Source organism: Coturnix japonica, chromosome 19 (assembly GCF_054131305.1).
Source record: "Coturnix japonica strain WE chromosome 19, WE-NBRP24, whole genome shotgun sequence".
Lineage (NCBI taxonomy): Eukaryota > Metazoa > Chordata > Aves > Galliformes > Phasianidae > Coturnix > Coturnix japonica.
This window is the reverse complement of record NC_140681.1, coordinates 12180760-12204219: the sequence shown is the minus strand read 5'-3', so window position 1 is coordinate 12204219 and position 23460 is coordinate 12180760. Positions and strand designations below refer to the sequence as shown.

Genomic DNA, 23460 nt, shown 5'->3' with positions numbered 1-23460 from the left:
GCAGGGCAGCGTCCCTGCCAGGCTCTGCAGTGAGAATGAAGGCGTTGCTGCCATTCCTTCCTCTAGGAGTACTCTGAACACTCTGAAATCCTAAGAGGGCAAATAACCCTGAATTTTCACAGCTCTCTTTTTGGAGGTACCAAACTCCAGACTGTCACAGTATATAACATCGAGGCCATTGCACCTACACATCTCAGCTACTTTAATATTCTGTGTTGAAAAGGAAAGGTCTTGTGCATACAGGCACCTAAGGAGGGTTAAACAGTGCCGAACTTCAGATGTCTCCACATCTGATCTGCTTGGTTGGACTTCCCTTATAGTCAATGGGCAATCACACTTGCGGTGTGATTCATCCAACCTCTTTCAGTAGCCAGCTGCCAGTCAAGGTGACTATCACCTTTCAAGTGTCTCTTTCTCTGCACTGAGTACAAAGGAAGTTGAAAAGGTTGTTTCACACAGAGATGTCTACATTGTGGACATCTCCAAACAGGTGAGATGAATCCCAGCCAGAATGTATGTGAGCAAAGGAAAAATCACAATGATGAGAAATTGCTGCAAAGCATTTAGCAGCACCCTATGAATTTCTTTTTGTTACGTGTCTGCCATGGGATGATCAAACTACAGTTCTGAGAGTAATCCTAACGTACTGCCTGTCTTCTGCTTTAAGGGTAGTTTTACATTTTCACAAAACACTTTCTTCACATGGTTACTCCTTACTGAGTAAAATATTAAGGTAAAAGAAGAGGAGAGGGTATTATGAAACAAACGACTTCTTTGCAGTGTATGCAGTAAGATGAAAAAGCTAATGTGTATCATAATGGCATGTCTTGGAAGAAGAGACAGGAGCATTTATTCTTCTAGTTCTGCACAAATGCAAAGTCCTCGGTCATCCTGCAGCAATGTCTGATTTTTAAATCATTTACGTTTCCTCCCTTTGTGCATGACACTCTGTTATAGGAACCACGGTGCTTATCCTCCAGATGCGCCATACGTTATTTGGCTGCCAAAAATTAAACCAGCTACTTCCTGAGTGGCATTCTGTCTCATCTCTTCGGTAATTAATTTCCCCATCAAATGTTGACCATGAGTTTAAAAAAAAAAAAAAAAGAAAGCAATTTGGAGAGGAGACAACCTGCAATGGTTGGATGAGCTTTGGAGCACTTTGTAATTGAAGGCCTTGCTACTTGCCAAAGGGTAGTCGGAGCGGCTTTCCAGAGGTGATGTCAACAGAACTTCCACGGAGATGATTGCTGTCAAGAAGAACAACCTCGTTAACCTTCAGTCCGTCCCAGGGCTGTCTGCACTGCTCGGCACAGAAAGCTATCAGAATAGTGCCAGCCCATTTCCTACCCGTCACAATTCAAATGACTTAAGTCCCATGAGGGCAATCTCTTTTAATTAGTCACTAGTTTCACTGTCAGGTATTTTGTTCACACGACTGTGTGAAGGAATGAGGATTAACTCATTTCCCCAGTAATTATTGGTTAACATCGGTTCTGCTCCTCCTCTTCTGCCATGGCATAGCCTGCTCTCCCTGTTTCCAGCAGCACAAAGAAGCTCCTTTCTGGAAAGGTGCACTCTGCTAACTTTTCTGCATGCTTCTGGTAACGAAGTTCTGCTTTGTACGGGCATACATCCAAATTCACGACTGGTCACACACATTCCCGGTTGTCTTTGCCTGCTCTAAAACACCTGCCTCTTGTTTACTCAGCGTCGTATCTCTGCATAGGAAGCTCCCAGGTTCAAAGCTTACCTTCTATTATTTGTTTGCTGATATACATATTTCTTCTGACGTTTACCCAGCTTATGTAAGCTTTTATAATTATGTCAGCATTAGCTGACAAAATACAAAAAAGATCTTTTGTCTGCTCACCTTTGGCTATACAAGTTCACATGTGCTGGGTTGTGCTGGCATCCGCTCCTCAGGGTGCACCCTAAGGAAGGTGGAAACTTGACACTGATAGAAGGATGTTTTCTCAGTGCTGTTGCTCCTGGTTGTTAGTTCTTTACAATGAGTGCAGCTTACTCCAGGGATATTTTAATAACATGAGTTCTTCAGCCTTCTAATCACTCTCTGATTTTACAGCGCTCTGCATTCAATTGCAAGTCTCACGATATTTCACAGGTTTTCTTTTTTAAAGCCCCAGCTGCAGAATTCATGCATTGCAAAACACTCTCATCTTTCAATTGAAAAAATTCATCTTCTGGTTCTTACGTTTGTGGGAAGAAGCCTGAAAACACGAAGCCCCTGTAGAGCCCCAAAGAGAGAAGGCCAATAAAAGGAATTCAAAGACTACTAGTTTAAGCCAATCTCATGATTTCTCTTTCCCCAAGGCCCGGCTCATGATTTTTGAGAAATGGCATTTGGAAATACTGGAAACATAAAACTCTTAGTAAGGAACAGGGGGAGTTACTAAGAAGCATGAAGGGAGAGAAGATTTATTCACTAAAATGTGAGCATTAAAGAATTGAAGAGGGAGCCTTGTTAAAGGCTAGAAAAATTCTATTACTCTCGTACTCAGCAATTCTCCTCACAGTCCCTGGTGACTCGAAGGTGCATCATCTTATTACCCTTAATTTCAGCAGCAGCTTGATGCTTTGAGCATGGTAAAGTCGTTTCTCACTGGAGAAAGAAGAGGGCATTTGGGGGCTATACGTGGCTTGATATATTTTAACAAAAACAATCAGGCCAGAGGACATCAAATAGAACAGTGATGGTCTGGTTTATTTTACCCCTACCAAGAATCCTTGTGGCTCACCTTGCTATACAAAAGCATTTTTTTTCCCCCCAACTTCAGGAGAAGTACAGTTTTATGATTTAAAAACAATTATGGAATTAATTTGTTTTTTCAAAAGCCATCCTAAACATCAGCTGTTCTTAGAGAAACCTTTCTTTTTTAATGAGCTTGACTATCAAAACTTATCATAGGGCCTTTGTTGACCTATTTAAAGATGCCCAAAGAACTTTAAGTATTTATCGTGTTAAGCAAACACCGAGTCTTCACCATAGTTAAACCCCAAGAAAAGGAATAACTGCCTATCCACACTGATGGATACGTTACATGCATGTGCCTTGAGACTGCTGGATGAAATGTTACAGATCTAACAGAATCAGTCTATTTACTGAAATTCACTGAGATGTTTTCCATTCTTTGGAAGCTGAAAATCTGCAGTATATCTTACATTCTCCCACTAAGATAAACATGTTTCGGCATTAGATCTTGCCCACTCATCAGCTGAAGTGGGGAAAATTCACATTTTTGGTCTTACCTCTGCAATGCTCTTACCAGTGCAACTCTAGATTCTAGGTAGTATATCCTGAACAGATGAAATGGGAAAGCAAGAAGCTGTGAAGGAACTGATGTTGAGTCAGAAACAGAGAAGGCCTGGTTTGCTTGCCTGTGTCAGACTAAGGCAGAGACTCAAGCACTTTCAAACCCAAGAATGAAAAATTACCAAGGCAATAGCTCAGGTCTGAATACAACTACCGGAAGGCTCAAAAAATGAAAAGTGAATCCAAGAGTTCCCTACCCAAGATCTTTCTATAAAGTGGCAGGCATTTGTATGCCTAAAATTGCCTACGTAGCCTTTTCAAATAAGCTATGAAAAGCCAAGGAACATGCAGAATAGAGCAGTTGGAAATACAAGGAATGCTCACATAGCTCTTGGGATCACACCGTGTTTTGTACGCACAGCTGCACCAGCAGTTTCCCCATCAGATGTGCTGCTGCATTTGTGCAGTTAAGCCGAAGACAACAAACTGAAGATTCAGATGAAGATGCTTAAGAGGATTTAAGGGAAGTGCTGCAACACAAGTTGTGTTTGACTGCTTGAATAACATTTAATCTGGCTCCCCCGGTGATAATAATAATAATAATATAATATGCTGTAAAAGGGAGTCTAAAAATCTTAAATTGAATTGGTGTTTTTACTATCAGAGTGGCTGCATGGAGTGCATGGTACAAAGTTTTAATACTTTCAGCAGGCAAGTCATACATCTTGTCTAGACACCGGGGAAATTTTCAGACACAAAATTATTTTAAATGCTAAAACAAATAATGCAGACTTTACCTCACATCCCTACCAGATTGTGGAATGTCATTTACTTTAAATTTGCAGCCAGACATCACATAGCCAGAGAAATTGCCTGTATGAAAAATAGGCTGACACTTATCACTGCATTCCAGTGGGACCAGGCAGTGATGTCAGCGCTCTCTGTCTCTCCCAGACAATTGAGCTTCCTCCAAATCAATAAAAACAAGGTTTATTGGTATGTTTGCTTTATCACACTTGAGCCACTTTCATCGTCCCAGTGACAAAGTCTTCGCAAATTGAATCATTAAACACAGTAATTGTGTTTCAAATACATTTTAGAGAGGAGGAAGGGAAGAGAGTATAAAAGATTATTTGCTGCAGTATTTATGGCTGCAGAATTTAGATTTGTAACAGTTTGCCGTACCTATATTCTGTTTTTCAGTATGGAAAAAGGAGCAGGGGTGGGGGCGGAGGAGGGACTCCAGTAAGTGGAACAAACAGTTGCACTTCAATTCAGACCAACGAAGCTTTTAATATTTCGCTGAGGGAATGTTATATAAGGAATTTCTCAACAGATCCTCACACAAAATGTCAAACTTATTTTAAAATTATTTCTTAAAAATAGATGGGTTTAGGGGAAAAAAAAAAAAAAGGCACCCTGGAGTCAGGATCTGAGGACTGTTACCATCCCTGTGGTTAAAATAATTCCTTGCTCAGTCCCTTACGCAAGCCTGTAAACTCATTTCGCCCCAGCACTCTTTAAATCTTTGTCGCTCTTTGCATATGTGGTTGCAATCTACATGCCACCCACATTTAAAGAGGTATTGACATTTTCAAGTCGGCTATTTTAGCCCCCGGATTTAAAATGGTATCAATCACACTTTATTTCCTCACAGAGCTCAGGCCCCTGCTTGCTGCACACCCAGCTCTCTCTGTAGCACAAGAGGTGGCTAAAAGCCATCTGCATCCCAGCAGCCCTCCAGCTGGCTGCCAGGCCCAGGTTATTGAACCCTGGCGGGGATGGGGCCGGGTGCCCCCAGCCATAGAGATTTTGGCCTCTCTGTTCTCATAGTTGCTATGCAAACTGAGTTCATGGCTGTTTGGCGGATGGCTTAGTGAAACACAGGCACCGTTCACAAAACTCTCCAGCATTATTCAGCAAAATCGGGTGTGACTGGCGTTCTGGGCGCTGAAGAGGCCTTTGACGAAGCTGGCATGCAAATGGCATTGTTTTGTGCTGAATGGCGGTGACCTGTGCCGGGCAGGGTTAGGTCAGCGGCAGGCCAGGCCGAGAGCTCATAAAAGTTCCACATGCTCCAAGCCCAACTTGGGAGTAAATCGGGGATTCCTCCAGACAATGGCATGTGTGCTTTTGTCTTAGGCAGCAGCTTGAGAGGGGAGGGCTGCAGACACGGGCTTGCGTCCAGAGATGTGTGCAGGTCGGTCCACAAACACCGGCATTCCCCTTTTATTAGGTTTCCTGGATGAATCAGAGAGCATTTCTCCCTTCCCTCTTCTTATCTTGCTGCATTTTTCGTACTCAATTAGCCTGAAATGGAACATGATCAAGCTCCTAGCTGGAGTTTCCTCCCAGCACACTGGTATCAGACCTCTCCACACATTATACAAATTGTATTTTATCATCGAAAATTAAATCTAGAAGGCAATGATGTTCAAGTACAGAACACTTAAGAATATACGAGCGCTTCCTCCACTGCACCGGCTCTTCGGATGAATGGAGGAATGTCAGTCAGGAGCTGCTGTAAATCACTGCAGGCCCTTCCCCATGTCGCACTGAGGCGGCGTGGAGCCAGCAGCACGCCTCACACAGCGGGAGGTCCGCGGTGCTGCTGGCAGTCCCTGAGCTCTTACACACCATTCATTCCCCCACATGTGAGTGCAGGATGCTGGAAGGATGTTTGCTTTCGTGTGTGGCTAAGAACAAAAATCTAGTGCCTTTCAATGGCATCATTTCTTGCACAGAAACCATCTTGCGTGTGTTCGGACGGAGATTTATTTCTCTGAAGGCATAAAATGGTTAGGGATCCACTTTGATCCCGCCAATGAAGTGCAGACAGGATTGATGGCCTTCCCAGGTGACCTTTTCCCTTTCTGAGGTTGGTGCTGAGTCAGGAAGAAGTTCACAGTGTGCACAGCAATTATCCCAAAGGGGCTCCTGAGCACCCATTCACACCAACATAAAACCTTCCTGGAACTGGGAGGGGAAGGATATTCATACATTGTTCATGTGTGTGAAAAAATATGTATAAAATCACCTACATCTGAGTCGTTTCCTCTCATCATATCGAACAAAACAAATGTACCAAGCAAACAATCCAGACACTTACTGACAATTAAACCTTGCATTTCAAAATGATTGTGGTGCAAATTAATTCAGTCGGCTGTAGGGCTGCCCCAAAATAAGAGTCTGGGTTTGGTAAGTCTGTCAGTGACGGCTCCATTTCCCAGTATATATTTACACTCACATCAAACTTGGTGAGTGGGTTTGCTGTCGAACTTGCAAAGCACAAACCTGACAGTTTGGTTTGAAGTTCCCCACACAAGGGTCATACAGGAACACTGAATAGATGCAGTTGCTATAGGTTATAGCAATCTTGACAGTAGTGAATGAATGACTGCTCCTAAAAAGTACATCTTGTTCTGACATTATCGCTTCGTTGCATTCTAAACGTGGCTAAAACGGTCTTCCTCATCTTTCCCCAACCCTGCTGCCATTCAGTGTCTCTTCTGGTTCAGCAGTCTGTACTTCCAGACTGTTTCCAAGGGGTTATGTAGTTACATCAGTGGGACATGATGCACAGTCGTAGCATTTAAAGCATAACAACAGTCTAATTTTTCCAGAGAAGTGCGTAGATTACCAAAGCAGTGAAGTGTTTTCCCCTCCTGTGTGTCTTACTAGCTAGTCAATATTCCTATTTATGTTCTGCTGCAGCCTTTTTCTATTATAACCAAAGGCAGGAAACGTTGCTGCTGACTTCCAGGAGAGCAGCATTTGCATCATGAGTTAAACACATTGTACCAACCCCTGACTTAAAGAGACATGCCCACCTAGAAAGCCACGCTGCCTGTGGTGAGGGACAGCTTGGTCAGAACAGCAGCAGTGGCAAAAATAAAACCGTCTAAAACAGACATGAAAAATGATGAATTGACTTTGCACGACTATTTCTGCTTGAAATTAGGGCAGGCACTTGAGAACTTTGCTGAATCAGGGCCTTGACGATCAGTATCAGTAATGAATGCAGACATTTGGGAAGGTACGTTTCATTGCTGCCATCATATTTTATTTTTGGAGACGTAAAGAAAGATATAAAGAAGACATAAAGCAAGTAATTAAATTCCTGTTTTGTGTAATGCAGAACAAATATTTGCTTCAAGTTTTATGACATCTTGCAAATCAAAATCATAAATGCAGATGAGCTTTTGTTTAAAATAGGCAATCTGACAGATCAGCAGAAAAGAATAAGAGACTTTGGTTTGGAAGAGAAAAAGAGAACCCTGAAATGAACATGAACACATTGGATTAGGTGATACTAAAAGGAATTTGCTGGAGAGGGTAGGGGTAGTCAAGTGCCCTCACAGCAGCAAACAACCTCTCACTTCTCAAGCTGGTAGGGAAATCAAGAACACAGACTTACTTCAGATATTTTAAAATATTGTTTTGTGTTTGCTTGTGAAAGCGCTCTGACAGCTTAGCTAGGAGGAATTTGTATTTGAGTGAAACTTGGATTAGATAACAGTCAAGAGAATACCAGTGTTGGAATGGAACCAGCATTAGACAATGGAAACAAGTCGATGAACAAGTTACTGGGGAATATTTCCTGCAGCACATTCTTTCTAGCACGAACCTTGCAGAAAGTGAAATCTGAAATGCCAAAACCACCTGTTATGGACACAGGAAAAGTTCAGTTTCCATGGAGTCCAAATTCATTATTTTCTTCCTTCTTTCTTTTGTTTTTATTAACACTTCTAGCCCTGTAAATACTGCCTTGAGCTTGACCTAGTCAGAAAGCAAGGGAATACAAGATAGTTATTATCACTTTCAACAATATTTTGATGTTTTAGAAGAGGAAGAAATGAAGCCTGGGTCCAGAAAAGCCAGTGAAGTCATGAGACCCACTGTCTGCAGGTTTCCTAATTTCATCCTCCTCTCTCCGCTGAGCTCTCCATGCTGTATCTTACAGCCAGGAGCAGAAAAGGGGAGGGCAGCCTGCAGCAGGGCTGTGTGGTTTTGAGGCACACAGTAGTCCAGCCAGAGAACCATACCCAGAAAAGATTCTGGAAGCTTAAATCAAGAGTTATAGTCTCAAATCAGGCTTTTTATAAAATAAGAGACTTACTGAAAAATAAATAAGATAATAAATACATTTAAGATGAAAACTTTTTTTTACCTGCCCTGTTATGAGCAATATGCACGTTAGTTTTTTTCACCCTTCTGCTGACATTCCCAAAGCAGAAACCTCAGCTGGTATCATTCTGCATTTAACATACAGTTAGGTGCACAAGAAAGATACATTGAGCGTCAAATTCTTCCAGTTTTCAGACAAATTAACCTCTTTGTCTTTGCCTTTTAGTTTAGTATTGCAGATAACAAAGAGAAAAGTTGAGCTGTGTAAGAAGAAAGAAATCTGTATTAATCAGAGCAGCTAATACTATTAAAAGCAGGCAAAGAGAACCAGATTAGCTCTGATGTACATAAGACCTTCCAATAGCAGAAAAAGGAGATAAAAGTCAAAGATACAAATCTTTCACTGTCTAATCTGAAAGAAGAGGCAGATGATTGCTGCTTTGCTAACCAGAAATGATCAGTCTTCCCCATATTTACAGCAACTAGCAGCAAACATGCTAATGCATTTCTGCTGTTTCATGAGCAAGCAGGGTTTAAAAGATGAAATAGCATAAGTAATGTACAGAGCAGAGTATATATTTATAGCTTAAGCACCATCCTTACCTTGCTGCATGAACTGCACTGACATCATAGTCTTATGAACCTACTGGGCTGCAGATCTCCTTCAATATATCAAGTAACAAATCTGGCCCATTAAGCATTCCTCTGCTAGAACATGAAATACTCTTTTGACCCCACACTGCACATAGGTAAGATCATCCACTGTAATGTCTTTCAGCACGTGGTCAATGGACAGAATCTGGGCGGATTCCAAAGAAATTTGTACTTCCCCAGCTTTTGTCATTTGTAATGCTGTACTACTATGCCCTGGGGGTAAATAATGAGCCCTATTTTCCTAATGAGGAACTTCATCCAAGGTCACACAGTGAGTTAGCAGTGCTGCAAGGAATGAAAAGCAGGCCGTGTGTGGGAATCACCCGCTCTTGGCTCTGTGGTTTCATTTATTTAGTATGATAATAAGCCATCACCTGTTGTAACAAGACGATAGCAACCAAAAAGAGGTGGAAATCACAGAATTGTAGGGGTTGGAAGGGACCTTGTGTCCCATTTATTTTTGGGAATTAGTATATCTATACCCTAGTGGAGAAGCACAGCTCCTCCAGCCCCCAAAAGAGCTCAGTAATCCATATTCCTTGTGTCTAGCCACAAGTAGGTCATATTTATAAGCTTCCCATCACGTACTGGCTCTGGTGCCTGGAATGATCTTTCAGGTTGCAGGTAAAGCTACATTTAGCACATGACCCCACTGTACTCAGAGTCTTAGTTTATTAATATAGCTATTATTCTCTTTCCCTCTGGCTTTATTGATTTCCTCTTACTGTGAAATACTGAGGTTATTTTTGAATCTGTCTCACACCAAAGAGCTTGACTTTTCCCACTTGAACCTTACCTTGACGAGCTCAAAACAGTGATAGAATGAATGTCAAGCTGAGATGGCTCACACATGGGCATTTACACACCTGCCTGGATTAAGGCATTCCTGACCTGGGACCACTCTGAGGGTTTCCTACAAGCCCAGTGATGTCAATACAGCCATGTACCTGACTGTGAATAATGTGGCAGACACACTGCAGAAGGTTTGTGAACCAGCCACTGAATGCTTGCACTTACTGGATAGGCAGCTTTGAATATCTCAAATGGAAAAATCATGACAGAATCGGGCAGAAGTCAGGTAGACATCAGGGAGGCAGACAGGAGCAGTTCTGGATTGAAGGGCTGTCCTTGTGCTGGCGTTAGAGGTCACTGGGATTTTGTCAGGCACTTCGGGACAACAAGCTGCTGGAAAACTATCGAAATTGCAGAATCTCATCATTCTCAAAACAACTGCCATATTCCTGGGGACTGCCTCAGTAATATAGATCACTCCTCCAGGAGGCCTCTGAGATGAAATTCCATTGCAAGTTTTTATTGCCTGCTTTAAGTTTGAATTTCACAGAACTCTTTCTGTTCTGGTTGTATCCCACCTGCTGGTTTACTTTTGTTCCTAACCATAAGGAAACTTGCAGCACATTAACCTTCCAGAGGAAGAGTACTTCATCTTTCAGTATTGCATCAGCAATAGAACTTGTATCTTACATAACTTTTCCATCAAAAAGAACTAAAAGCAGTAGTATGGATTTTAAAAGGTGGAATAATTGCAGCAGGGCCATTATTGTCACCGTCATGAGACATTTGTAGCGATAAAAGTCACTTGAATGGGGAGTGCTAATTGATTAATTATGATTGAATAAAAACGGTGCCATTCCCTGAAATACACTATTGCTCAGACTGCTCATCTGCCTCTGTCCTCGAAACCTGTGGGTTCACATCACGCTGCAGTGATGAGCAGCAATCAGATTTAGCCACAGATATCGGGGTAACCTTGCTCTGATCTGTTCCCTAAGGCCCTTTGTGATCCAACAGCAGAGCCCTCTGTGCCCACCAGCAGCGCAGGCAGCCCTGGCAGAGCTCAGCAGGCACCCTGTGCCCTGGCTGCATCCCACAGCAAGTGAAGGTGACTGCGGCAGTTTTACAACTGAAGCCCATTAAGCAGCTGAGGCGATTCAGCATTTTTATTCGACGCAGCATTTATTTGACTTTTTTTTTTCCCCCTTCATTTTCAGGGTTTCATTGTTCAGTGTTTTTTTTTTCAACCCCCCCGGTTGTTTTTGTGCCTGCAGTTCTTCCCTGTGGTTCAGGAGGAGGTGGGAAGCGCTGAGCCCGGGGTTCCCCCGCTGCGCTGTCTGCCCGGCTGCCTATTTATAGCCCTTCTCTCACTGATCTGCAGAGATGTCGAGAGTTTTCAACTACGTGCTGGGGACTGAATCTTGCAGTGTTTACTGCCAGGCAAAATTCAAGTGAGTTAGTGAGATTTTTGCCTCCTTATAGATGAAAACAAATCAAGCCTAAAATTCTTTTTATTACGTTCTAAGGCACTTCTGCTTCATTCCTGTCAAAAGCATATTTTCAGAAGCAAACGTCGTTCTCCTGCTGTGTTAAGAGCAGTTGCTAATCCCATGTCTGTGAGTTTAGGGGACACGAGCCACAGGGTTTGCAACTGCAGATGGTAACTACACACTTCCCCTTCCATATCACTAAACAAGGAGGAGAAGCCGAAGATGGCTGGCATTTAAAACTATAATTCTGTATTATCCACAGCTCCCATTGTAAATACCATATCCATAATCAAAAAGCTTATTTTCCTTAGCCTCGCTTTGATATTATTCAAATCCAAAGGAATCTGCAGTTTTAAATAACTGGGAGGACAAGTTGTGCTTTCCGAGAAAGGGAGTGGGTACTCCTGCTTGAACAGATGTTAAGAATGTTTCTGAGTGTGCTAGACTCATTTACGAGTCTTTTTCACACATTTGAATCATGGGGACATCAGCAGTTTGTTCAATATTTTCAGCCTCCTTCCTAAATGCCACATTAGGAAAATGAGAGTAGAAAAAAAATGGAAAGAGAAAGAAGAAAAAAGGAAAAAAAAACCAAAACCACAGAGCTCAACTTCCATCAGTGCGACAGTGTAAGCAAGAATCACAGCCAAACAGTGAAGGCAAGGAAGGCATGGCAAATTGCTGGGAAGATGGAATCAGGCTGGAAAAACAGCACAAGATGATAATTTCAACATATAATTGAACCAAGTCAGCTTTTGGACTCCTGGCACCTGGGGCAAATCTGCAAACCATGGGGTTCTCCCATCTAAGAGAGCTGAACTGGCTGTGACCAGACCCAGTGACAGTGTTTCTGCCTCTGGGGCCTCTGCAGCCATGGCACAAAAAAGCAGCCCTTTAGAGCTCTGGTTTCTCCTAGCATTATTTGGTTGTCTTTGGAGATGCTCTGAGTTTACCAGGGCTGGAAGGGAAAGCATCCTTTCCTACCTGGTTTGTGCAGTGCCCAGCAGCACAGGGCTCAGCTGTGTCTGGCACAATGACTGCTTCAAGAGAATGACTGATGACAGTGCACCAGTTGTGAAATGAATGGGCGATCACTTCTGGCAGAAAATGAAGCTCAGCCACTTCAGACTCACCAATGCACATTGATAGGCAGAGCTCTTGAAAGAGCTAGGAAAGCAAAAGATTTCCCTCTTGTTAAAAATACCGAAAGGAAGTTAAAGAGACTCTGGTTTTGCTGGACTTACTGTCTTTCCTGTTCTGCTTTTTTTGTCTTTTGCTGATGCAGGTAGAAAGACTTGTACAGAAGGTTTAATATTAGCAGTTGTTATGGAATTCCTCATCAGATTACGATAGATCCCTAAAGACTAGCTGCACTTTGTTATTTCCATTTGCATTATCAGCTGAGTAGACCACAAGGCATCAGCACTATCAAAGCTCTGTGCTTGCTTTGAACAGGTCTCTGGGAATCAGAAAACCTTCTTACACTCCCAAGGTAATTCCTGGCCCGACATACAATGTTGGAAAAGTCAATTCACTTTTCCTTGCTTTCTTTTCTCAGCTTTGTTGCATCTTCTTTCTAGATGAGAAGTTCTGTGGGGCAAGCATCATTTCTCCAGTCATGTCCTTATAGAAATGACAGCTCCAGTTTACTTCTGTACTGAGTTAAACAATTATTCATACCTCTAACCGAGCATCTTGCTTTCCTCTCATACACTCTGACTAGAAGTCTATAAGAAGTATCCTGGCACTGCTAGTCTCTGAGGTGAATCTGATGCTCACCATCAAAGGGATGCTATCAGACAATCCAGTCTCCCTCCTGCCATGTCAAAATACAACCCCAGTTTTAGTTGTATGTGACTTCCTGCTTTCAGATGGAAGCATTTCACACACAAAAAACTTCAGCAGATATTTTAGTCTAGGTGGGAGCTTTTTTGTTCCCGGTGATTTTCCATCAAACTTGGAAGGCCATCCCCTGAGTGCTGTGTTATCAGTGACAATGCAGACTGAGTGGTTGTGGATAACGGGGCCAATTTTGCTCTCAGGCAACCCCAGTGACTTCATCGTCTGGTTTATCTGATGATAGGGTATAAGCTGGTAGGATGACTCATCAAGAAGGAAAAAAAAATAGGAAAAAAAGAAGCAAAGGCAGCCAAGCAAAGACACAAGGCTGTCTCCTAAGGATAATTTTAATAGCAAAGCCAGGGAGCAAGCTTCAAAATGCAGTACAAGAATCAGAAGCCTCTGCAGTGTGAGTTCAGCTCAGAGCTGTGACACAGAGCTTGGTGTCTGGGATGCTTGAGGGCTTTTTGGTTGTTTTTGGAACTGTTGTGGGGTGGGTTGTGTTTTTATTATTATTTCTTTTCTTTCTGCCCACCCCACTCCACCCGCCAACAACCAGTTAATCCTCTTTCCTCTGAGCTTACAGACCTGGAAAACAGAGCTAAAGTCAGCATACACAAACAGAAAAGAGGGCTAACTCGGAGCAGTAGCAGCTCTTAATAATCACTGCATTTGTCAGATACAAGTTTTTTAAAATGTTGCCTCAGTGTACAAGGAGTCTATTATATTATTACTTCACTCTCAGAAACACAGAAAACCCTATACAAGGTCAGGATCCCTTATGCAGTGCACTGGACAAGCCCCTGCTGAGAAAGAGCCCTGGTTCTTACAGCATTAAATAGATACATCAATCAAAGGCAGGAATAAAATGGCTGACAGCCAAATTAGATGAGTGAGAGATTTAAATTCCCAGTGCTCCAACTCTCCTGCCCTAAGCACTTGGTTCCAGTCCCTCTCCTTCTGCAGAGGTACAAGGCAACCTGGTGGCAGGCGAAGCCCTCTGGGCACTTCTCTGCCTGGCTCTGACAATCAGGTAAGGCCTTGTCTCAAAGTATTTGAGGAGTCGTGCTCTAATGTACGAGATGCTTGAGAACATACTGAGGATATTCTGGAGTTATTTAGCTAATGTCCTGATTGTCATTTGAAGTTGGTAATAACAAGCCATATGTTGCCTTTTTCTGAAGAAATATTATTTACTAATTCTGTCAGAGTTACTTTAAGAATTCTCAGGCAAAAAAGCACATAAAATGTTCCTATCCTATTCAGGTAAATTCTGTTTTACTTTAGAGGTCAGACAGTACTTTTTATTATGGAACTATTTGATATGTCCCCAGACTTTGTTCCCTTTACGTACCAGCAGCAGATCCACAAATCCTCATTGATTTAACTTGAATAGAGATTTGCCTTCACAGAATCCTGCTCAAAAAGGAGACAAAAATATCTGAAATCCTCCTCTCCTGCCAAACCAAACCCTACTGGGGGGTGTTAACTGTGTCTCTCAGCTTCTGGAACCAAGACTCCAGATGTCTACTGCCTTGGCTATTGAGTGCAGACATGAATTTTTCTGTAGGATTTGTTATCATAACATCTGAGAACACAAGCACCTGAATTTGGTTCTGTAGAGCTGCCATGTTAAACTGGAAGGTTGTATACAACACCTGTGGACATAGAAGAGTGATAGTCCACCTATGCAGATCTTCCTGTCTCCTTCCTGACCAGCAAGTCACATCGAGAAAGGACTGGGTTAAATGGTTTTATATATTAATCTCACCTCAAGAAAACAGAAATCCAGTACAGTTAACTAAATTCGACTGGAAGATCTCCTTCATAAAGGGAAAAACAGCAGGAAAAAAAAAAAAAACCAAAAAAAAAACCCCAAAAACCAGCAACAAAAAAGGAGCACTTTGCTATAATCCCTCTCTAATTAACAAGGACACCTACTTTTTGAGAAGCCTTGCATGCCCAAATTAATGATGTGTGTGGGACAGAGACCCAATGTTCTCAGTGCTGTGCAAGACGACGCTGAACAAATAATAATAGTTATTAGTAAGTCTTATGCACCATTGCACTTTGTAATACTGCCTTGAAATGAAAGCGACAAGATGGTAGGGTAAGCAAAGCTGTTCCCAGGCTATTGCCCTTCTCAATAGGATCCCCAAGATCCAGAAAACTCAAACAAAAGCTTCTTTTGGGGATGTTCCATATTTGTTTTTTGCTAAATTAATTTCAGATTGGTTTCAGATAAGTAACCCCAACACAAATCTGGTTCATACAGTACGCAAAGCAGGATCGTATCTCCAATGCCTCTTCATTCTGAACCTTCAGAGGCAAAGATGAGGATGGTGAGAGAAAACAGGCGAACTGCAGCTTTGTTCACTGATTATGTTATAGTCCTTATGCTATTTTAACATATGTAAGTTGCTTTCACTGAGATTATATGTAACGTATGTTATGGTATAACCAACATAGCAGGGGTTTGAGAACAGTCAAGACACTCATAATGAAAAATGAGGATGAGAAATTAGAACTGGGAATTCGTGGACTTGTCTTGCTTTCCAATCTGGTGACTACTGCAAGTGGTTGATTCCTCAAAGGGAAAAAACTGATTGCATCACTTAGGCCATAGCCCTCTGGAAGAAGGTTTAAAAGAGTTCAGAAGGGAGGAACTCCTTCCTCCTTTCCAGATGGAGAACAGTGGCTGTAAGTGACACAACTACACTTTAGATGAAGGAATTGGGACAAAAAGTCCACCATGCTGGGAAGACTACTCTGCTCAGGTTTACTGAACTATCAGGTAGCTTTTAACAGAAAGCAGATTGTGGTTCTATTGCTGTGAAATATGTATCAACTACATGTAAAACTATCAGGCCCATACAGTGATTTAGCTCCTAACAGTGAACATCTAAGCTGGTTCCCAGCACCAGGATGCTGCAGTCGGCTGTTTGACACTGTGTGTGCAGATGTGGCTGGACAGGCAGCAGAGGGGCAACAGTGCAAGGAATCAGGAGGGATCAGAGTGACACTGCAGCAGCCACAGAGAGGTGGGGTGGGACACATGGCACTGCAGAGTGACAATGATGGTAACAAGCAGTGAGTGCCAGTGGTGGAGATGGAAATCCAAACAGCCAGGCACTTGGCAGCTCACAGTAGCAGGGTGCAGATTAGCGTCAAGGTCAAATAAACATCATAAAACATTGCTTAAGCTGTCAATTAAAGAACAAACGAGCTCATCATAATTATACAAGATAACAATTATCTGCTGGGTGTTAATTAGATACATTTTATCAGATCTGCTGTCACTGAATAGAGAGCAAAACTGGTCAAATTTTTTTTTGGTGCAATTGTAATGATTTCATAACTAGTTTTACTCTCCCTTCAGATGAGCCCAATGTCTTATTTTTGCTGGTTAGGTCTTCTAAACTTTATTCCTTCTGTTAGTAAGTTTCAGATTTTCAGAATGAAATCATCTTACTGTGTAACGAAGCCTACCAAAGAAAAGCATGTATGGAAAAAGACCTAGAAATAAGATTTGTAAAAGGTATTTTCACTTTAGAATGGGAAAAAAATCATAAAAGACTTTTCCTTGTACAGGCTCAAAAAAATAAAGTGCTCGATTTTATTAATTCTGAATGAATTAAATGGAAATTTCAACCTACTCTGAATCATAAATCAGTACTAAAATGCCTCCAAGAATGAAATTAGCATGCATCTTCAGTAATGCAGTGCTGGTCAATTATATAAGGAAAGAACTTTCCTGAAAGGGCTCCCCTCCATCCAGCAGGTCTTGGGTAGTGCCCAAATGCAAGTGAGGAACAGAGGATGGTCTCAGCCCTAAAGGCAAAGGTTACAGCCACTGCACTGACTCCTAACCTTGAGAACAAGGATGTGGAACCATCTCAGAGGGACACAAGGATGGAGTAAGGGCTAAAAAATGTAATAATGCCAGCGTGGTAGCCCTGTTCCAAGTCTGATGAATACAGTATAACACGAAAATGAAAACAAAAGAAAGGGAAGAGAGTTACGTAGTTGCACTCTTGCCTCCCCCTGTTGGCCTTCATTACAGCAGTCCAAGCTGGATTCCTTTCCACCCACACAACTCACTGTTTATTTGCCCAGGTAACAGTTACCTTAACGTATTGCTTTCCAGCAAGGAAAGACAAATGTCCAGTATTTATTCAATCAAAAGAAACATCTGAACTTCCATCCTTTCAGGCAGGATGCTCTCTACTTGTTCATCACCAAACACATAACAGGAACTTCCTGACCAACAGTGATGAAAACGGGGGAGCTTGGACAACAGGAGCACCTCCAAACATCAAGGTTAATTTAAATTCAGGATTTGCTCATTAAAAAGATAACTAAGACATGTATCATAAGCTACAGAGCTTGCATAATTTGTACTGGTTTTAGCATAGAATGAAAATACCATTTAATTGCATTTATTTATTTATTTGTTGAGGAGAACAGTGGCACAAGGGTTTACCACACGGGGCCGAAAATAGTGTGAGAAAGGAACTGACTTCAGCTTGAATAATAGTCTTTAAATCAAAACACTGGAAAATGCATTCCTTATAAGAACACAGCCACTGGAGGTTTGCCCAGTCCTAAACAAAGAGTAGCAGTTCACAGCTGTAGGGGGACACACTGTGGGAATGCACTCATCTAAGGTTTAAATATACTTGAGGTCTGCAGCAAACTTGGGGATTCCAGGGACTGTGCAAAAAGGCACCTCAGGTTGCATTCATTTCTGCATTTGATAATGGCATTTGTCTCTCTAAATCCCTTTCTAAATTACTGGAAAAGTTACCTTTATAGGATTTAAAAATGAAAAAAATAAAATTCCAAAGTTTATGTAAATAAAACTGTAAACCACTCTGAGATTATTTCAAGCATTACGGGTTGTTTTCATGGCAAAAATGTTGTGGACATATTCCAAGAAGTACTCCTGAAATACAGATACAAAGTTCAATGTGACTCATGTCTGCAGGTAATTGATATTATTAACACAAACAGAAAATTTGAGGTCACTACTGGCAAGCAATATAAAAATTGTGTTTGTTTTCTAAGAACATTGAGAAGGGATTACAAGAAAGGCAAACTGAACAAAGATCGAGTTAAATATTTAATACGTACATGTATATTTAATATTCACCTAACAATACCTCATTCATAGCTTATGCAACCAAAATGGTTCACAGGTTGAAGATATTTCCTCTTGTTTCACAAGTTAAACATTATAATACAACATTCTATTTTCCCCTCCCTTCCTACTGTACATGTCTGCACTACATGTTAGTAGTAGATACGGCTGATACTTAGGTGAAGATCTGAGACCTTTCATCTCAGTGCACTATGGGGAACTGAGAAAAGCTGAGTAAGGACTTGTTGGAGAAACTGTAAACCCTTTCCACTGTGCAGTTCAATCTTCGTATACCAAAGCTTAAATGAAGCTGAAGGAATGATCCAAAGACTACTGAAAGCAATAAGGACCTCTCTCTTGATGGATATTAAGAGGTTTTACATCAGCAAAATGAGAAGCAAACAGACATTTAGATTAAAAAAACAAAAATATCATCCAGAGAGCAGAGGAAGGAAAGAAGTGACAGTCGACAAAGCCTGTTAGCTTTTCATATGCTTTAGAAGTTTGGCCTAAGTTGGAAGAATTGTTCCCTTGCTCTTGGGCTTCTTGCCAAAGTAGCTTTTCAGAGAGAAATCTGAGATAAGAGAAGGCAGACATCTATCACAAGTCACCTTTATCAGTTCTGGGATGCATGCTCGCTAACAAGGCTGAACACATTCATTTTCACAAAATGCCACCAAAAACAGAGCAGTCAAACCAATGGGACTTGAGGGAGCAGCCCCACATTGTGCCAGGGAAAGCTCAGGTTGGATGTAAGGAAAAATTTCTTCTCTGAAAGAGCAGCCAGGTGCTGGAATGGGCTGCCCAGGGAGGTCGTTGAGTTATTGTCCCTGGAGGTGTTGAAGAACAGTTTAGGTGTTGTACTAAGGGACATGGTTTAGTGGGGAAGTATTGGGGGTAGGTGGGCGGTAGAACTGGATGATCTTGGAGGACTTTCCCAATCTTTGTGATTCTATGATTCTACATAATGCTGCCTCTTTCCTGCTCTAGTAAAGAAATCTATCAATGCAACCTAAAGGAGAAAACATGGCTGTATTACTCTTATTTCCATAAATGCTGCATCTCTGGGAAAGAAATGAAATAGAAGTCATCCAGTATTAGAACACATGGGAACCTGGGAAACAACAGCACTTCAACTATGAAAGGCAGCCAGGCCCAAGCTTCTGTCCCACAGATATCAGCACAGGGAGGGAGAGTGAAACTTCCAGTCTCATTGCAAAATACAGAGTCCAGAGGATACAAATACTGGAATAGCCAAAGGGCACAACCCAGCATCCTCAACAGCAGCATTTCTCACCCTGTCTGATAAGATTGCGTCAGTATTGTCTGCATGTGCTGCAATCACTGAATTCCACGTGGGTTATTTAACAGCAATAAACAGCTCATCTCCATCCAAATCCCGTGTAACAACAAGAATTAAAGTCCCTCAAAATCAGCAGCTCCAGGAGCTTGCACTAAGGGCTCAAAGCACACCTGCGGCTGTGCCCTGACAGACAGGAGCTGACAGGCAGAACTCTTGCCTCCCAGCACTGCGGTTACATGCCTAGCACCAAGCGCTCCTCGCGTGCTTGTTCCTCGCATCCACACCAGACCTTAACAATCATCCATCTGACCCAGTTTTAGTGTCATATGTAGGGCAAGCGAGGGAATTTGCTTTCTTATCTGGAACAACTCAGATTTTGTTTTCTTTTGTCTCCCAAGGAGGAGATATGCACCGAAGGGCATATTTTTCAGAACTCTTACTGTGCATGTCAAGCAAGGCACATACCTCACTACTGCTTTCCATGATGGCAACTGAGTTCCTGTTAATTCCTGTGACAGTTTGCCTGTTCCTGTCCATAACAAAAGGAGATCAAGCAAATTAAATTGATTTGATTACAAATCTCTATTTTGATATTATGATTTCCTACTATTAGATATTATACAGCAGGGTGCAACCTTTCATCTTAAACTGAGGAGAACTAGAATTGGAAAATGGATTTGCAAAACAAATGGGTGGTTCAGCTTCTTCTATTTTCACCCTAAACTGAGAGCAATTTCTACCCCCTCCATGAGGAAAGGCCAGTTTTGGTACTGGAAATGTCTCTGGTAATTCTCCACATGTCAGACAATGCTCTTACAGTGAGACTCATCGTGATATGCAGAAAGGAGCTAACATGTTTGCTTGCCTTCTTCACAAAGTAATGTGGTCTGGGGAGATGAACACATTCTCTCAGGAGAATGCTTTGCATGCACAAGAATACCGTAAGGGCCAATGTGAAAGACACTGTAATCTTATATTACAGTTCAAGTAATCCAGGCAACTGAATTAATTTCTTCACTGTAGGGTGCATTCACCTTTTTGCACTGACAATATATTCCCTCTTCTCCCATTGTAAAACTCCTGATTGCCATTAAATGCGTTCTTTTTGACACACATAAGACAAGGTCAGTTGTCCTGCTGGCCTGAAAAGACATCTGTGTGCTAAATTTCAACAGACTCTGCAGTCTTGCAGCAATGGAACAGTCGCAAGTAAGAAAAACATGCAGACAAGGACAGAAACAAACTGATGTGTTCCAGAACTCGCCAGGAGATGCTGAGGTTTATAAAACAGAGAGAAAATACAGCTGTAATCACTGGTTTCATAAAAGGTATAGGAGAAATCAGTAGCAGGTGTAAGATGACATCTTAGTGCTGCATACATTCCAACAATGAAGAATTATCTATTCCATAATGATTGAAGCCTTTGCAACCTCTAAATAGTATAAATACTGATGTATTCTGATAGCTAGCATAGTAATAGGTATTTTTTAGTGTGTGAAACATACTAATGGAAAATGGCACAGAATATCACAGCTGTCCTAGACACGCTGAAGAGTGGAAATCCAAGTCTGTTTTATCATTTGCCTGAATAGCTCCACTGGGCCTGGAGCACCTCTGCTGGCCTGCTGCTCCCTTTGGATTTCTCCTTATTTCTCGGTGACTGATGAACTCTCTCAAAGCAACTACAATGCTACAATTTGTGAAGATAAATATAGAGGGATGGGTATAGCACACAACCATATCGTTATAAATTATAGAGCACCTCAAAGACAGCAGAGAGCACAGGTCCTGGTGCATCATACACAGCACATGAGGAAAATGTACCTTGCTTTCCTAGTTGGAAAGTAAGCTCATAACTGGCTTAACTTCTTAAAACAGGCAAATTAGCAAGGCTAATTCTTGTCTTCTGTTGCATATTAAGTTATACAGACACCATTTTATTCAACCTGCACATTAATATTTTTGTTCATTTGATGTTTGACATAACACCTGCCTCATAATGTACTGATTATGATTTGATTCACACTACCGCCTTCACATTAAATCATCATTTGTGCCTATTAATGTAACCTTTAACACGATCAAAACAGTAATTAGGTAATTGCTATTATTCTTGAATGCCACTAAAAGATTTCCCCAAAAAGGTGGTGGTGATGACAGTGATGCACAGAAAGACTGGCTGACTAGACACTGAATAAACCAATCTCTTGGTACCCCCTGTTAAATTAAATACCTCTTCATTGATGGTTTCAAGTCCCCAAAAGGAACATGCAGGAAATATCACCAGAATTTTACCCACGTTATTAATATCATGATGTAATGGGATTCATACAAATACATTCTCACGGAGTCTCTGGCCACACAATTTATATTGCCACAGTCTGATGAAAACCATGTGCCTTCCATCCTAGAAAGAACACACTGCCCATTTGGTACAAAAGGCACCTACTGAGTCATTTACATATTTGGGGTTTTGTTTGTTTGGCTTTTTAACTGTAGCTTTGTCAGTCTTGCAGCCTTAATTGCACATTTGTACAAAGGAGAAGAATTCAGAGCATTTTACAATAGGTATTGTTTAGTCTGGTACGCTGAGCTATGCTCAAGTGGGATAAAAATCTACATTCTGTCTTTTCTATTGCAGCCTCCAGAATACTGCCAAGAGCTACTTCTTGGCATAAAAAGCAACATTTCTTCTCATGGCTGCAATTGTTTTTATTCCTTTCACTAACAAATCATCTGAAAACTTCCATTTAATTTTTTCCCCCTTATTTTTAGGAACACTGACAGAAAATTCAAATCATGGAAATGTTTGCTTTGGGAATGATTCCTCTTACTGTCTCCATGACTTTCCCTAAAAGCTGCAGTTCACCAGGCAGAGAATAACTTCAAGAAATGGAAAAAACAAATGAACAAACACCAAAACAACAGCAACAACAACAAGAAAAAAAAGCCAACAATTAATAAAATCTCACCCAACTATATGGCCAAAACAGTTAACTAAACTTCATAGAACACTCAAATGTGAAGGGCTCCTGATCCAGTATTTAAGGATATATGCCAAGTGTATGCCAAACATTACAAAAGAGAGAAACTAAAAACATTCAGTCGTGGGAAATCCAAAAGAAGCAGAAAAGGGATAAAGCATTTGAATAAAGCATTTAATATATCCAGTTCATCCAGTTCTGCTCCTTCTTCCTCATCCAGAAGGAAAAGCCTATTAATGTATTCTGAATACGAAATGTTCTCTATGAAACATTGAACATATTATTTTTATATTATTATTAATTTTAAAATATTTACACTGAGAAGATGATCACTTTCCTTCTCATTATTAGCGCATGTACTGTGGAATGCAGATTTTAATAGGATACACTTGTAGCAAGGATAGGTCATTTTAAGTCTCAAGAAGAGACATGGCTCAATCTGGAGGCAAAATAATACATGTGAGGTTAAAAAAGACTCAGATTCAGCCCTTAACTTCTCCCACACCTCTGGCTGTCGTTTGCATAGGAGGCTGAAATAACCCATCTGTATGCAGCTACAGAACTGAGAGATATTAAACATTAATCAGTGAATTTTCTAAATCCAACCCCCAGGACAGTATCTAAATAAGACAGCACCAACTTTGGGATGATCAACTGTTCTACAGATTGATTGTTACGTGCAGAATTTGTATTTGGGTCATCACTTCTAAAAAGAACCTCTTTGACACTTGAAGCTCTGGGCTGATGTAAGGTATCCCAGTTGTGAACAAACCCACATTTAAGTGTCAGCTACTCCACCAGTATATCAGTACTTCTAATCTAGTAAGTGAGGTGCATGCGTGGATCATCCTCATCGC

At 41.4% G+C, this 23460-nt stretch overlaps 1 long non-coding RNA gene across 1 annotated transcript; it reads right to left on the bottom strand.

Annotated features, from left to right (window-relative positions):
• Positions 1-679: 679 nt before the first annotated feature.
• Positions 680-2049, bottom strand: LOC146757858 (uncharacterized). The gene is made up of 2 exons (XR_014936034.1): positions 1874-2049; positions 680-1250 (listed from the first exon to the last, which is right to left on the bottom strand). It is a non-coding gene; the product is annotated as an uncharacterized LOC146757858 (long non-coding RNA).
• Positions 2050-23460: the final 21411 nt, after the last annotated feature.